Source organism: Procambarus clarkii, chromosome 22, assembly GCF_040958095.1.
Source record: "Procambarus clarkii isolate CNS0578487 chromosome 22, FALCON_Pclarkii_2.0, whole genome shotgun sequence".
Classification (NCBI taxonomy): domain Eukaryota; kingdom Metazoa; phylum Arthropoda; class Malacostraca; order Decapoda; family Cambaridae; genus Procambarus; species Procambarus clarkii.
Window position 1 is genome coordinate 13,747,496 of NC_091171.1, and position 16,883 is coordinate 13,764,378.

General features: G+C 48.0%; 1 protein-coding gene across 1 annotated transcript in view; it reads right to left on the reverse strand.

Annotated features, from left to right (window-relative positions):
- The window catches only part of LOC123757528 (uncharacterized), a 236,833-nt gene extending 226,878 nt beyond the window's left edge, over nucleotides 1–9,955 (reverse strand). Inside the window, exon 1 of the mRNA XM_069329467.1 lies at nucleotides 9,822–9,955. The gene's annotated coding sequence lies outside the window, so the exon portion shown is untranslated. The remainder of the gene's footprint in view (nucleotides 1–9,821) is intronic.
- Nucleotides 9,956–16,883: the final 6,928 nt, after the last annotated feature.

Genomic DNA, 16,883 nt, shown 5'->3' on the forward strand with positions numbered 1-16,883 from the left:
TCACCTCTTCCTTCACACACCTTCACCTCTTCCTTCACACACCTTCACCTCTTCCTTCACCTCTTCCTTCACACACCTTCACCTCTTCCTTCACACACCTTCACCTCTTCCTTCACACACCTTCACCTCTTCCTTCACACACCTTCACCTCTTCCTTCACACACCTTCACCTTTTCCTTCACACAGTTTCATCTCCTCTATTACACAGCACCTTTCTGGACATCTTCACACAGCTTCACTCTTCCTTCACACAGCTTCACTCTTCCCTCACACAGCTTCACCTCCTCCCCCACCTCGTGTGTGTGTCCATATAGTAAGATATATGCACAGAGCGAGAGGGCGGGCGCGTGTTTATCAAGAATATTCATAATATTGTATAATTTGTGAGGTATGCCTGGCACTGGCGCCTGGCATACCTCCCTCCAGCCCCCGCATTCCTAACATATCTAGCCGTATGCGCTCTCATATATATATATATATATATATATATATATATATATATATATATATATATATATATATATATATAATATTATATATATATTATAATATATATATATATATATATATATATAAATATATATATATATATATATATATAAATATATATATATATATATATATATATATATATATATATATATATAATATTATATATATATTATAATATATATATATATATATATATATATATATATATATATATATATATATATATATATATATATAATATTATATATATATTATAATATATATATATATATATATATATATATATATATATAATATTGTATAAGCTATATTGCACTCTTATAAGGAATATTTATTGTCTGTAATATAAGTAATCTGGGGATATAATTATTAGTCAATTATTATAATTAGTCACCGTCAAACTAATCCATTTTATCTGACGTGGCTTTTACCAAATATAATATTTCCATCTTAACGCATCACCGGGATCATTTTAGTACCTGGATTGTACCTGGATGAGGTTCTGGGAGTTATTCTACTCCCCAAGCCCGGCACGAGGCCAGGCTTGATTTGTGAGTTTGGTCCACCAGGCTGTTGCTCGGAGCGGCCCGCAGGCCCACATACCCACCACAGCCCGGTTGGTCCGGCACTCCTTGAAGAAAACTATCTAGTTTTCTCTTGAAGATGTTCACGGTTGTTCCTGTAATATTTCTGATGCTCGCTGGTAGGACGTTGAATAACCGCGGACCTCTGATGTTTATACAGTGTTCTCTGATTGTGCCTATGGCACCTCTGCTCTTCACTGGTTCTATTCTGCATGTTCTTCCATATCGTTCACTCCAGTACGTTGTTATTTTACTGTGTAGATTTGGGACCTGGCCCTCCAGTATTTTGGGACCTGGGGGGGGGGGGGTTTGGAGTGGGTGTAGAGGGCGTGGTGTGTGCCAGGGAGTGTGTGAGGGTGGGTGTGGTGCGAGGGAGTGTGTGAGGGTGTCTGTGGTGCCAGGGAGTGTGTGAGGGTGGGTGTGGTGCCAGGGAGTGTGTGAGGGTGGGTGTGGTGCCAGGGAGTGTGTGAGGGTGGGTGTGGTGCGAGGGAGTGTGTGAGGGTGGGTGTGGTGCCAGGGAGTGTGTGAGGGTGGGTGTGGTTCCAGGGAGTGTGTGAGGGTGGGTGTGGTGCCAGGGAGTGTGTGAGGGTGGGTGTGGTGCCAGGGAGTGTGTGAGGGTGGGTGTGGTGCCAGGGAGTGTGTGAGGGTGGGCGTGGTGCCAGGAAGTGTGTGAGGGTGGGCGTGGTGCGAGGGAGTGTGTGAGGGTGGGTGTGGTGCCAGGGAGTGTGTGAGGGTGGGTGTGGTGCGAGGGAGTGTATGAGGGTGGGCGTGGTGCCAGGGAGTGTACTCACCTAGTTGTGTTTGCGGGGGTTGAGCTCTGGCTCTTTGGTCCCGCCTCTCAACCGTCAATCAACAGGTGTACAGATTCCTGAGCCTATCGGGCTCTATCATATCTACACTTGAAACTGTGTATGGAGTCAGCCTCCACCACATCACTGCCTAATGCATTCCATTTGTCAACCACTCTGACACTAAAAAAGTTCTTTCTAATATCTCTGTGGCTCATTTGGGCACTCAGTTTCCACCTGTGTCCCCTTGTGCGTGTTCCCCTTGTGTTAAATAGACTGTCTTTATCTACCCTATCAATTCCCTTCAGAATCTTGAATGTGGTGATCATGTTCCCCCTAACTCTTCTGTCTACCAGCGAAGTGAGGTTTAATTCCCGTAGTCTCTCCTCGTAGCTCATACCTCTCAGCTCGGGTACTAGTCTGGTGGCAAACCTTTGAACCTTTTCCAGTTTAGTCTTATCCTTGACTAGATATGGACTCCATGCTGGGGCTGCATACTCCAGGATTGGCCTGACATATGTGGTATACAAAGTTCTGAATGATTCTTTACACAAGTTTCTGAATGCCGTTCGTATGTTGGCCAGCCTGGCATATGCCGCTGATGTTATCCGCTTGATATGTGCTGCAGGAGACAGGTCAGGCGTGATATCAACCCCCAAGTCCTTTTCCTTCTCTGACTCCTGAAGAATTTCCTCTCCCAGATGATACCTTGTATCTGGCCTCCTGCTCCCTACACCTATCTTCATTACATTACATTTTGTTGGGTTAAACTCTAACAACCATTTGTTCGACCATTCCTTCAGCGTGTCTAGGTCTTCTTGAAGCCTCAAACAGTCCTCTTCTGTTTTAATCCTTCTCATAATTTTAGCATCGTCCGCAAACATTGAGAGAAATGAATCGATACCCTCTGGGAGATCATTTACATATATCAGAAACAAGATAGGACCGAGTACAGAGCACTGTGGGACTCCACTGGTGACTTCACGCCAATCGGAGGTCTCACCCCTCACCGTAACTCTCTGCTTCCTATTGCTTAGATACTCCCTTATCCACTGGAGCACCTTACCAGCTACACCTGCCTGTCTCTCCAGCTTATGTACCAGCCTCTTATGCGGTACTGTGTCAAAGGCTTTCCGACAATCCAAGAAAATGCAGTCCGCCCAGCCCTCTCTTTCTTGCTTAATCTTTGTCACCTGATCGTAGAATTCTATCAAGCCTGCAAGGCAAGATTTACCCTCCCTGAACCCATGTTGGCGATTTGTCACGAAGTCGCTTCTGTCTAGATGTGTTACCAGGTTTTTTCTCACGATCTTCTCCATCACCTTGCATGGTATACAAGTCAAGGACACTGTCCTGTAGTTCAGTGCCTCTTGCCTGTCGCCCTTTTTGTATATTGGGACCACATTCGCCGTCTTCCATATTTCTGGTAGGTCTCCCGTCTCCAGTGACTTACTATACACTATGGAGAGTGGCAAGCAAAGTGCCTCTGCACTCTCTTTCAGTATCCATGGTGAGATCCCATCTGGACCAACAGCCTTTCTAACATCCAGATCCAGCAGGTGTCTCTTGACCTCCTCTCTCGTAATTTCAAACTCTTCCAAGGCCGCCTGGTTTACCTCCCTTTCTCCTAGCACAGTGACCTCACCTTGTTCTATTGTGAAGACCTCCTGGAACCTCTTGTTGAGTTCTTCACACACCTCTCTGTCATTCTCTGTATACCTGTCATCGCCTGTTCGAAGTTTCAATACCTGTTCTTTCAGTGTGTGAGGGTGGGCGTGGTGCCAGGGAGTGTGTGAGGGTGGGTGTGGTGCGAGGGAGTGTGTGAGGGTGGGTGTGATGCGATGGAGTGTGTGAGGGTGGGTGTTTTGCCAGGGAGTGTGTGAGGGTGGGTGTGGTGCGAGGGAGTGTGTGAGGGTGGGTGTGGTGCCAGGGAGTGTGTGAGGGTGGGTGTGGTGTGAGGGTGGGTGTGGTGCGAGGGAGTGTGTGAGGGTGGGTGTGGTGCCAGGGAGTGTGTGAGGGTGGGTGTGGTGCCAGGGAGTGTGTGAGGGTGGGTGTGGTGCGAGGGAGTGTGTGAGGGTGGGTGTGGTGCCAGGGAGTGTGTGAGGGTGGGTGTGGTGCGAGGGAGTGTGTGAGGGTGGGTGTGGTGCCAGGGAGTGTGTGAGGGTGGGTGTGGTGTCAGGGAGTGTGTGAGGGTGGGTGTGGTGCGAGGGAGTGTGTGAGGGTGGGTGTTGTGCCAGGGAGTGTGTGAGAGTGGGTGTGGTGCCAGGGAGTGTGTGAGGGTGGGTGTGGTGCCAGGGAGTGTGTGAGGGTGGGTGTAGTGCCAGGGAGTGTGTGAGGGTGGGTGTGGTGTCAGGGAGTGTGTGAGGGTGGGTGTGGTGCGAGGGAGTGTGTGAGGGTGGGTGTAGTGCCAGGGAGTGTGTGAGGGTGGGTGTGGTGCGAGGGAGTGTGTGAGGGTAGGTGTGGTGCGAGGGTGGGTGTGGTGCCAGGGAGTGTGTGAGGGTGGGTGTGGTGCCAGGGAGTGTGCGAGGGTGGGTGTGGTGCCAGGGAGTGTGTGAGGGTGGGTGTGGTGCCAGGGAGTGTGTGAGGGTGGGTGTGGTGCCAGGGAGTGTGTGAGGGTGGGTGTGGTGCCAGGGAGTGTGTGAGGGTGGGTGTGGTGCCAGGGAGTGTGTGGGAGTGGGTGTGGTGCCAGGGAGTGGGTGTGGTGCCAGGGAGTGTGTGAGGGTGGGTGTGGTGCCAGGGAGTGTGTGAGGGTGGGTGTGGTGCCAGGGAGTGTGTGAGAGTGGGTGTGTGCGAGGCGCCCACACACTGCGGGAACACACCGCTCAACACAGCTACTAATTAACACACAAGCGACTACCGCCAAACTTCACGATGCATTCTTTACTTGGATGTTCTCTGCCGCAAGACAATTTATCACCTGAAATTCTGCATTCAATTTAAACTGTCTGCAATTACGTGAGTGGTTAAAGGTAGCGGTTGTGCTTGGCTGTGTTGAATGTTAGCGGCGGGAGAGTCAGGTGAGGCTCACAGTGACACCTGTGTCAAGGGAGCAACAGTGCCAGCAACAGCTGTGTCAAGGGAGCAACACTGCCGCAAACAGCTGTGTCAAGGGAGCAACACTGCCGCAAACAGCTGTGTCAAGGGAGCAACACTGCCGCAAACAGCTGTGTCAAGGGAGCAACACTGCCGCAAACAGCTGTGTCAAGGGAGCAACACTGCCGCAAACAGCTGTGTCAAGGGAGCAACACTGCCGCAAACAGCTGTGTCAAGGGAGCAACACTTCCGCAAACAGCTGTGTCAAGGGAGCAACACTGCCGCAAACAGCTGTGTCAAGGGAGCAACACTGCCGCAAACAGCTGTGTCAAGGGAGCAACACTGCCGCAAACAGCTGTGTCAAGGGAGCAACCCTGCAACAGCTGTGTCAAGGGAGCAACCCTGCAACAGCTGTGTCAAGGGAGCAACCCTGCAACAGCTGTGTCAAGGGAGGAACCCTGCAACAGCTGTGTCAAGGGAGGAACCCTGCAACAGCTGTGTCAAGGGAGCAACACTGCCTGCAACAGCTGTGACAAGGGAGCAACACTGCCTGCAACAGCTGTGTCAAGGGAGCAACACTGCCTGCAACAGCTGTGTCAAGGGAGCAACCCTGCAACAGCTGTGTCAAGGGAGCAACACTGCCTGCAACAGCTGTGTCAAGGGAGCAACACTGCCTGCAACAGCTGTGTCAAGGGAGCAACACTGCCTGCAACATCTGTGTCAAGGGAGCAACACTGCCTGCAACAGCTGTGTCAAGGGAGCAACACTGCCTGCAACAGCTGTGTCAAGGGAGCAACACTGTCTGCAACAGCTGTGTTAAGGGAGCAACACTGCCTGCAACAGCTGTGTCAAGGGAGCAACACTGCCTGCAACAGCTGTGTCAAGGGAGCAACACTGCCTGCAACAGCTGTGTCAAGGGAACAACACTGTCTGCAACAGCTGTGTCAAGGGAGCAACACTGTCTGCAACAGCTGTGTCAAGGGAGCAAAACTGTCTGCAACAGCTGTGTCAAGGGAGCAACCCTGCAACAGCTGTGTCAAGGGAGCAACACTGCCTGCAACAGCTGTGACAAGGGAGCAACACTGCCTGCAACAGCTGTGTCAAGGGAGCAACCCTGCAACAGCTGTGTCAAGGGAGCAACACTGCCTGCAACAGCTGTGTCAAGGGAGCAACACTGCCTGCAACAGCTGTGTCAAGGGAGCAACACTGTCTGCAACAGCTGTGTCAAGGGAGCAACCCTGCAACAGCTGTGTCAAGGGAGCAACCCTGCAACAGCTGTGTCAAGGGAGCAACCCTGCAACAGCTGTGTCAAGGGAGCAACACTGTCTGCAACAGCTGTGTCAAGGGAGCAACACTGCCTGCAACAGCTGTGTCAAGGGAGCAACCCTGCAACAGCTGTGTCAAGGGAGCAACCCTGCAACAGCTGTGTCAAGGGAGCAACACTGTCTGCAACAGCTGTGTCAAGGGAGCAACACTGCCTGCAACAGCTGTGTCAAGGGAGCAACCCTGCAACAGCTGTGTCAAGGGAGCAACCCTGCAACAGCTGTGTCAAGGGAGCAACCCTGCAACAGCTGTGTCAAGGGAGCAACACTGCCGCAAACAGCTGTGTCAAGGGAGCAACACTGCCTGCAACAGCTGTGTCAAGGGAGCAACCCTGCCTGCAACAGCTGTGTCAAGGGAGCCACCCTGCAACAGCTGTGTCAAGGGAGCAACCCTGCAACAGCTGTGTCAAGGGAGCAACACTGCCTGCAACACCTGCCTCAAGGGAGCAACACTGCCTGCAACAGCTGTGTCAAGGGAGCAACACTGCAACACCTGGCCAGCCTCCGTCTCGTTGCAACAAACAAAACCTTACCAGTCCCGTCTCTGTGATCGACAACGCTCAGTGCCCGAAATTGCAGGAAGGTTTTCCTCTCTTGTCAGACTCGTGTTAAACCGTTCTGTTCTAGTTTCTCTGCTTCCTTTAATGACTTATAGTAAGTATCGTGATTATTTCTTCATGCTAAGAGCACGTGACTGTGGCGGGGTCCATGTGACTGAGAACCAGGCGATTGTTGTGAGTCAGGCAGTAATGGTGAGTGTTGTGTGAGTCAGGCAGTAATGGTGAGTGTTGTGTGAGTCAGGCAGTAATGGTGAGTGTTGTGTGAGTCAGGCAGTAATGGTGAGTGTTGTGTGAGTCAGGCAGTAATGGTGAGTGTTGTGTGAGTCAGGCAGTAATGGTGAGTGGTGTATGAGTCAGGCAGTAATGGTGAGTGTTGTGAGTCAGGCAGTAATGGTGAGTGTTGTGTGAGTCAGGCAGTAATGGTGAGTGTTGTGTGAGTCAGGCAGTAATGGTGAGTGGTGTATGAGTCAGGCAGTAATGGTGAGTGTTGTGAGTCAGGCAGTAATGGTGAGTGTTGTGTGAGTCAGGCAGTAATGGTGAGTGTTGTGTGAGTCAGGCAGTAATGGTGAGTGGTGTATGAGTCAGGCAGTAATGGTGAGTGTTGTGAGTCAGGCAGTAATGGTGAGTGTTGTGTGAGTCAGGCAGTAATGGTGAGTGTTGTGTGAGTCAGGCAGTAATGGTGAGTGGTGTATGAGTCAGGCAGTAATGGTGAGTGTTGTGAGTCAGGCAGTAATGGTGAGTGTTGTGTGAGTCAGGCAGTAATGGTGAGTGTTGTGTGAGTCAGGCAGTAATGGTGAGTGGTGTATGAGTCAGGCAGTAATGGTGAGTGGTGTATGAGTCAGGCAGTAATGGTGAGTGTTGTGAGTCAGGCAGTAATGGTGAGTGTTGTGTGAGTCAGGCAGTAATGGTGAGTGTTGTGTGAGTCAGGCAGTAATGGTGAGTGTTGTGAGTCAGGCAGTAATGGTGAGTGTTGTGAGTCAGGTAGTAATGGTGAGTGTTGTGAGTCAGGCAGTAATGGTGAGTGTTGTGAGTCAGGCAGTAATGGTGAGTGTTGTGAGTCAGGCAGTAATGGTGAGTGTTGTGAGTCAGGCAGTAATGGTGAGTGTTGTGTGAGTCAGGCAGTAATGGTGAGTGTTGTGTGAGTCAGGCAGTAATGGTGAGTGTTGTGAGTCAGGCAGTAATGGTGAGTGTTGTGAGTCAGGCAGTCATGGTGAGTGTTGTGAGTCAGGCAGTAATGGTGAGTGTTGAGTCAGGCAGTAATGGTGAGTGTTGTGAGTCAGGCAGTAATGGTGAGTGTTGTGAGTCAGGCAGTAATGGTGAGTGGTGTATGAGTCAGGCAGTAATGGTGAGTGGTGTATGAGTCAGGCAGTAATGGTGAGTGTTGTGAGTCAGGCAGTAATGGTGAGTGGTGTATGAGTCAGGCAGTAATGGTGAGTGGTGTATGAGTCAGGCAGTAATGGTGAGTGTTGTGTGAGTCAGGCAGTAATGGTGAGTGTTGTGAGTCAGGCAGTAATGGTGAGTGGTGTATGAGTCAGGCAGTAATGGTGAGTGTTGTGAGTCAGGCAGTAATGGTGAGTGGTGTATGAGTCAGGCAGTAATGGTGAGTGTTGTGAGTCAGGCAGTAATGGTGAGTGTTGTGAGTCAGGCAGTAATGGTGAGTGGTGTATGAGTCAGGCAGTAATGGTGAGTGTTGTGCAGGTGTAGACTCATCCCGCTGCTGTTGCAACACCCACATTGTTTGACACATTATGTTGTGTGGTGTCATCCCTGGCCGCCTCACCACACTGTTATAAGGGTAACTATTACCTCCACACATCACGAGCCTTCCTCTACCATTGTTGCCACCATCCCCAGGCCCAGCACAGGTGGGAGCGGGCGCGGGCTCTCACAACCACCAGGCTACACTAACGTGTATGTTTGGTCTTCTTTGCAGTCATCGCCGACACTTAGAATTAGGAAGCGAGAGAAAGTGGTGTTGTTATACTTGTTATAAACCTTTCAGAGCGATTATTGGTAATCCGTAACCACTGAACACCCCTTGTTTGATGGCCGGCCTCAGTGCTCCAGGGTGTATAGTTAATATTCATGTAAACACCACACCACTATACCGTAAATTATCTTTGTTTCCGTTGTTCATTATCGAGGCTGTAGTTATTCATCATAACCCAGAGCTTTTGTCTAGCATTGTAGTTTGGCGTTCTTACGTTTCTACATATTAACTACCAAATAAAAGTTATCACAAGGCAACGGCCCTTGTTAACCGTAAGCAAATCAGAACATTTAACTCAAAATTCCAACAAAACTGTAATGATAATTTATACCGCGGAGGAGGAGGACAATGAGCACAGTGTCGGTGACGGCCCGGCCGCCTTGTCCCTCTTAATGCAGTCCAGAAAGAAAACTGTAATGATGCCAACATAATAATTCCGGTGGAGGACAATGGCACAACTTGAGCCCCAACCTGCAGTGTTGTGAGTGCTGCCACGCCACGGCTGGCTGAGGCAAGCGTCCCCTGCACTTTGTGTGAAGCTGAGCTAAGACGGCCATTCATTGAGCGTTAACTGCCACCTTATCACGGACACCAAAAGCTGCAGCAGGAGAACAATCAGAGAGGAATGTAGAGAACCTCTAGTGACTGTAGAGAAACTGTGCACTGTGCACTGCTGAGTGATGAGCATCACGGTGAAATATAGAGAATATGGACAAAATAATGATCAATCCAAACGCCAGGAGACGACGGCGTTTCGGTCTATATTGGACCATTATTAAGTCCATTGTGAGTCTTGATCATGGACCTGATAGTGGTCCAAGACGGACCAAAACGTCGTCGTCTCCTCACCTTCTGGTGTATTATTTGGTCATCATATATTCAGCCATGTTACAATGATTCATCGTCTGAATATGGCTAAAATGTATAGAAATATAGAGAAATACTGGACACTATTCATAACTTATCATAAATAAGTGTAAAAACGTCGAGAATCAGAAAATACTATAAAGTCCTACAAAATAAAGTGAATATGAATACAGGCGAAGACTTACCCAGGTCCTCCGTCTCAAAAAGTAGGTTGTCGTGGACCCCAAGACGGCGGCAGAACCGGAGGAAGTTGGAGATGTTGTCTCTGGCGAAGAAGGTCCCGCTCCGAGCCCGTTCCCAGGTTCGGTAAGGCAGCCTCGGCACCTCCTGTTCGGGCACAAGGTGACCCAAGTTACTTCACAGCCTTGTGAGGCAACAGTGGTTACTCAGAACAGTTACACAGCCTCGTGAGGCAGCAACGTTTACTCAGCACAGTTACACAGCCTCGTGAGGCAGCAATGGTTACTTAGCAGTTACACATCCTCGTGAGGCAGCAACGGTTACTCAGCACAGTTACACAGCCTCGTGAGGCAGCAACGGTTACTCAGCACAGTTACACAGCCTCGTGAGGCAGCAACGTTTACTCAGCACAGTTACACATCCTCGTGAGGCAGCAACGGTTACTCAGCACAGTTACACAGCCTCGTGAGGCAGCAACGGTTACTCAGCACAGTTACACAGCCTCGTGAGGCAGCAACGTTTACTCAGCACAGTTACACAGCCTCGTGAGGAAGCAATGGTTACTCAGCAGTTACACAGCCTCGTGAGGCAGCAACGGTTACTCAGCACAGTTACACAGCCTCGTGAGGCAGCAATGGTTACTCAGCACAGTTACACAGCCTCGTGAGGAAGCAATGGTTACTCAGCACAGTTACACAGCCTCGTGAGGCAGCAACGGGTGCTCAACAGTTACACAGCCTCGTGAGGCAGCAATGGTTACTCAGCACAGTTACACAGCCTCGTGAGGAAGCAATGGTTACTCAGCACAGTTACACAGCCTCGTGAGGCAGCAACGGGTGCTCAACAGTTACACAGCCTCGTGAGGAAGCAACGGTTACTCAGCACAGTTACACAGCCTCGTGAGGCAGCAATGGTTACTCAGCACAGTTACACAGCCTCGTGAGGAAGCAATGGTTACTCAGCACAGTTACACAGCCTCGTGAGGCAGCAACGGGTACTCAACAGTTACACAGCCTCGTGAGGAAGCAACGGTTACTCAGCACAGTTACACAGCCTCGTGAGGCAGCAACGGGTGCTCAACAGTTACACAAAGGGCACAAACAAAGCCTGCAAGACGGATATCCCCCGAGCAACCCGTTCTCGCAAATTCGTAAAGTCAATATTGACTTATTAACTACGTGCATAGGTGATATACTAAACATAATAGATACCCTTAAAAAGATTCATAGAAAACACCGACCTTACCTAACCTTGTTAGTATCCTAAGATAAGCATCTTATTGCTTCGTAATTACAATTATTACTTAACCTATACCTATTATAGGTTAGGTAATAATTGTAATTACGAAGCAATAAGATGCTTATCTTCAGATACTAACAAGGTTAGGTAAGGTCGGTGTTTTCTATGAATCTTTTTAAGGGTATCTATTATGTTAAGTATGTCACCTATGCACATATTTAATAAGTCAATATTGACTTATTAAATTTGCGAGAACGGGTTGCCCCCGAGCCAACAGTCCGTTAGACAACTGCACTCATTCCTATATTATTGTTCCCCTCGCAATAAAACTCTTGATGTGTGTGTGTCGCTCGTCTAACATTTATCTCCTTCCTCAGTTCACATCTTGAAGTGTGTTGAGTCCTGGGTCACTCACAGGAAGCGTCTCCTGTATACACTAGACAGGAAGGCATAAGCCGTCCAAGAAATGTGTTGCCGCTCTTATTGATCATATATCATAAAGAGAACTCTCACTCTATGTAAACGACTGTATATATTAAACAAATTATTTAAAAAGGTGGAGCACCTAAAATATAAAATTATCATTGACTTTAATGGATTCAAGTGTCATTAGAATTATAAGGAAATATGCCTCGTCTTGTTTTCCAGTTCCTACTCTTGTCTGCTCTAAATTTTCTATGTCAAATACTAAAGAGTTTATTAGCAAACTGAGTCTGCTGTGTGGAACACACGACCCCTAGACAAATAAGTAACTTAAGCAGCTGAACTTTCTGACTCGTGTCAGACTCCAGTTTTCTGGCGACAGGCATTTACTACCATGATGGAAGCCGCTGTGAGGGCGGGGCTGAGGGCTCACTCTGGCGATGGCGGGGCTGAGGGCTCACTCTGGCGATGGCGGGGCTGAGGGCTCACTCTGGCGAGGGCGGGGCTGAGGGCTCACTCTGGCGAGGGCGAGGCCTGGCTCAGCCCTCAGCGCTGGTGTGCTCTCTCCTCCTCCACCTCTGATTTGTCTCCTTGCACCCTCTCAACTCCCGCCCGTTCCAACACTCGTCCTGCATTTACAGATTGCTTGCCTGCAAACACTCACAAACACGACCACGTGATATAAGGTGTACACACTGTCTTGCATAAACCTTGACAGAAACATACACGCGCGCACGCACGCACGCACGCACGCACGCACGCACGCACGCACGCACGCACGCACACACACACACACACACACACACACACACACACACACAGGGAAGGAAGATGGAAGCGCCCATGGGAATGAGTGACCATAGTATATTGAACTTTGAGTACCTGGTAGAGCTAGGACTTATCTCCCCCAAAAAAGAACTAGGAATCAAAAGGCAGGCATACCGAAAGGGGAATTATGAACAGATGAGAAGTTTCCTAAGTGAAATACCTTGGGACACAGACCTCAGAGATAAGTCTGTACAGGGTATGATGGACTATGTTACCCAAAAGTGTCAGGAGGCAGTAAACAGGTTCATCCCGGCCCAAAGCCAAAAATCCGAGAAGCAACAGAAGAATCCATGGTATAATAGGGCATGTATGGAAGCGAAGAAACTGAACAAAAGGGCGTGGAGGAACTTCCGGAATAACAGAACACCAGAAAGCAGAGAGAGATACCAGAGAACCAGGAATGAGTACGTCAGGGTGAGAAGAGAAGCAGAGAAAAGTTTTGAAAATGATATAGCAAACAAAGCTAAGACCGAACCAAAGCTACTCCACAGTCACATCAGAAGGAAAACAACAGTGAAAGAACAGGTATTGAAACTTCGAACAGGCGAGGACGGGTATACTGAGAATGACAGAGAGGTGTGTGAAGAACTCAACAAGAGGTTCCAGGAGGTCTTCACAATAGAACAAGGTGAGGTCACTGTGCTAGGAGAAAGGGAGGTAAGCCAGGTGGCCTTGGAAGAGTTCGAAATTACGAGAGAGGAGGTCAAGAGACACCTGCTGGATCTGGATGTTAGAAAGGCTGTTGGTCCAGATGGGATCTCACCATGGATACTGAAAGAGTGTGCGGAGGCACTTTGCTTGCCACTCTCCATAGTAAGTCACTGGAGACGGGAGACCTACCAGAAATATGGAAGACGGCGAATGTGGTCCCAATATACAAAAAGGGCGACAGGCAAGAGGCACTGAACTACAGGCCAGTGTCCTTGACTTGTATACCATGCAAGGTGATGGAGAAGATCGTGAGAAAAAACCTGGTAACACATCTGGAGAGAAGGGACTTCGTGACAAATCGCCAACATGGGTTCAGGGAGGGTAAATCTTGCCTTACAGGCTTGATAGAATTCTACGATCAGGTGACAAAGATTAAGCAAGAAAGAGAGGGCTGGGCGGACTGCATTTTCTTGGATTGTCGGAAAGCCTTTGACACAGTACCGCATAAGAGGCTGGTACATAAGCTGGAGAGACAGGCAGGTGTAGCTGGTAAGGTGCTCCAGTGGATAAGGGGGTATCTAAGCAATAGGAAGCAGAGAGTTACAGTGAGGGGTGAGACCTCAGATTGGAGTGAAGTCACCAGTGGAGTCCCACAGGGCTCTGTACTCGGTCCTATCCTGTTTCAGATATACTTAAATGATCTCCCGGAGTGTGTAGACTCATTTCTCTCAATGTTTGCTGACGATGCCAAAATTATGAGAAGGATTAAGACAGAGGAGGACTGCTTGAGGCTTCAAGAAGACCTAGACAAACTGAAGGAATGGTCGAACAAATGGTTGTTAGAGTTTAACCAAAGGAAATGTAATATAATGAAGATAGGTGTAGGGAGCAGGAGGCCAGATGCAAGGTATCATTTGGGAGATGAAATTCTTCAAGAGGATAACATCAGCGGCATATGCCAGGTTGACCAACATAAGAACGGCATTTAGAAACTTGTGTAAGGAATCATTCAGAACTTTGTATACCACATATGTCAGGCCAATCCTGAAGTATGCAGCCCCAGCATGGAGTCCATATCTAGTCAAGCATAAGACCAAACTGGAAAAGGTTCAAAGGTTTGCCACCAGACTAGTACCCGAGCTGAGAGGTATGAGCTGCGAGGAGAGACTACGGGAATTAAACCTCACTTCGCTGGAAGACAGAAGACTTAGGGGGGGGGGGGAATTGATCACCACATACAAGATTCTCAAATGAATTGATAGGGTAGATAAAGACAGGCTATTTAACACAAGGGGCACACGCACAAGGGGACACAGGTGGAAACTGAGTGCCCAAATGAGCCACAGAGATATTAGAAAGAAGTTTTTTAGTGTCAGAGTGGTTGACAAATGGAATACATTAGGAGGTGATGTGGTGGAGGCTGACTCCATACACAGTTTCAAGTGTAGATATGATAGAGCCCAATAGGCTCAGGAACCTGTACACCTGTTGATTGACGGTTGAGAGGCGGGACCAAAGAGCCAGAGCTCAACCCCCACAAGCACAACTTGGTGAGTACACACACACATGCATACCACTTATGTAAGATCAATCCTGGAGTATGCAGCTCCAGCCTGGAGTCCATACCTAGTTAAACACAAGATGAAGTTAGAGAAGATTCAGAGGTATGCCACCAGACTGGTCCCGGAACTGAGAGGAATGAGTTACGAGGAAAGGCTAAGGGAGCTGAACCTCACAACCCTGGAAAACAGAAGAGTAAGGGGAGACATGATAACCACCTACAAAATTCTCAGGGGAATTGACAGGGTGGACAAAGACAATCTCTTTAGCACGGGTGGAACACGAACAAGGGGACACAGGTGGAAACTTAGTACCCAGATGAGCCACAGAGACGTTAGAAAGATTTTTTCAGTGTCAGGTAGTTAACAAATGGAATGCATTAGGCAGTGATGTGGTGGGAGGCTGACTCCATACACAGTTTCAAATGTAGATATTATAGAGCACAATAGGCTCAGGAATCTGTACACCAGTTGATTGATAGTTGAGAGGCGGGACCAAAGTGCCAGAGCTCAACCCCCGCAAACACAACTAGGTGAGTACACACACACACACACACACACACGCACACACACACACACACACACACACACACACACACACACACACACACACACACACACACACACAGGACGCTTCATAGTGTCATGACAAAGAAGACACCATGAGTGAAGCTCTCATCCTGTAACTACTGTACACAGGTAATTACCTACACTCTACACAAATACATGTAAACGCATAAACACACACACAGGAGCACAAACAAACATACCCTCCTCTAGGCACATAATAATACCACAAACACACCCGCACGGAAGCGTATACAACACACACAACCCAAGTTAGGCGTACATATATATATATATATATATATATATATATATATATATATATATATAGAATAATAATAAACAAAAGTTTGTAAATTAAGGCGATAAACGCGAACTAACATTCACCTAAGTACATATCACACTCAAATATTCCCACACCCAAGGACAAATATCTCACTCTTTCTCTCTGTCTCTCTTTTTTAAAACAGAGATTAGAGTTCATAAGGGCTGTCAAATGACGTGCCTAGTGAATCTGCAAGCAAGAGCTGTTATCCTTCCTCAGTTCATCTGAAACCTGCTCCTAGAGACTCAGTTTCAAAGTACAGTCTTATGAAATATATATAAAGGGAACTATGTAAAGGACCTGTTATATAAATATAAGGAACCTGGTGAAACTGAAAGCAAGTGCTGTAATTCTACTTCAGCTCAGTTGAAACCAACTCCTAGTGACCGATATGTTTTATTAGCCTATTATATGCATCAGTTGGAGTAAACTTTATTTATTAACATTAGGTAACAATCCTATTAGTAAGAGGATGAGCCAGTAGCCAACTGTGTGCCAGAGCCTTCCTGTGATCAGTTGACCTGATCTCCCATATAGTTCCAGGTTGCCAGTCAGCCTAGGCATGAATGATCGCTTGATTTGAAAGTGAGTTTGCATTTTCTTCGAAGAGTCAGAAGGCTCCTCAGTGAATCAATACATTCATCAGGTGAAACAAACATAATGCCTAGTGAGTCGAGATGCTCGTCAGTGAATCAGAAGGTTCACAAATGAGTAAGAAAGCTCTTCAGTGACGCCGGACGGAGTCCAAATATTCATCAGTGAATCTGGATCCCCAAGGAAGCAGAGGCTGTCCAGTGAATCATCAGGCTCCTCAACGAGACAGAATCTGTTGATGATTTTGATATTTAGTTACATATGCTTCTCTGACCTGTGAGGCTGGGAATATTCGTACCCCGTTGGGCCACACAGTCGTCACAGCTGCTGCAAGAACTCCAGCAGAAACTTTTTCAAGTTCTGTGACTCTGAATCACATATGTTAATTGGTAAGTTCATGGAGGGAGTTGATTGGTGGGTGACGGGGCACACAAGAGTGACAGGTGATGTGTGCTGTGGACTCTGTGACTCCTGCCTACACTCCCACAGTCAACATCACCTCCCACCACACCCACATGACCACACCCACATGACCACAGGTGGTAGTGATGACCACACCCACAGTAAAGTGATGACAAACAATATGGATGCTTTACCACATTAAACACCGTTACAATCACGCAATACTGACTAAATACTGAGTGCTCATACCTATCCACTTCTAACTGGCTTGTTAGATTGTAATTACTCATACAAGACCTGTAAGCAGTTGAGGAATGTTGATCAAAGAAAGGGCAATTGAGAAAGTTGCAGGTGCTGTAAGACACCGTATAAGACCTAAGGCATGGTTTACATCTGACAGACAGGTAGGAAGTTGTAAACTAAACACAACGTCAAAGATCTGTCAGATATGTACAAGAAAACTCTGCCCTTTCCAAACT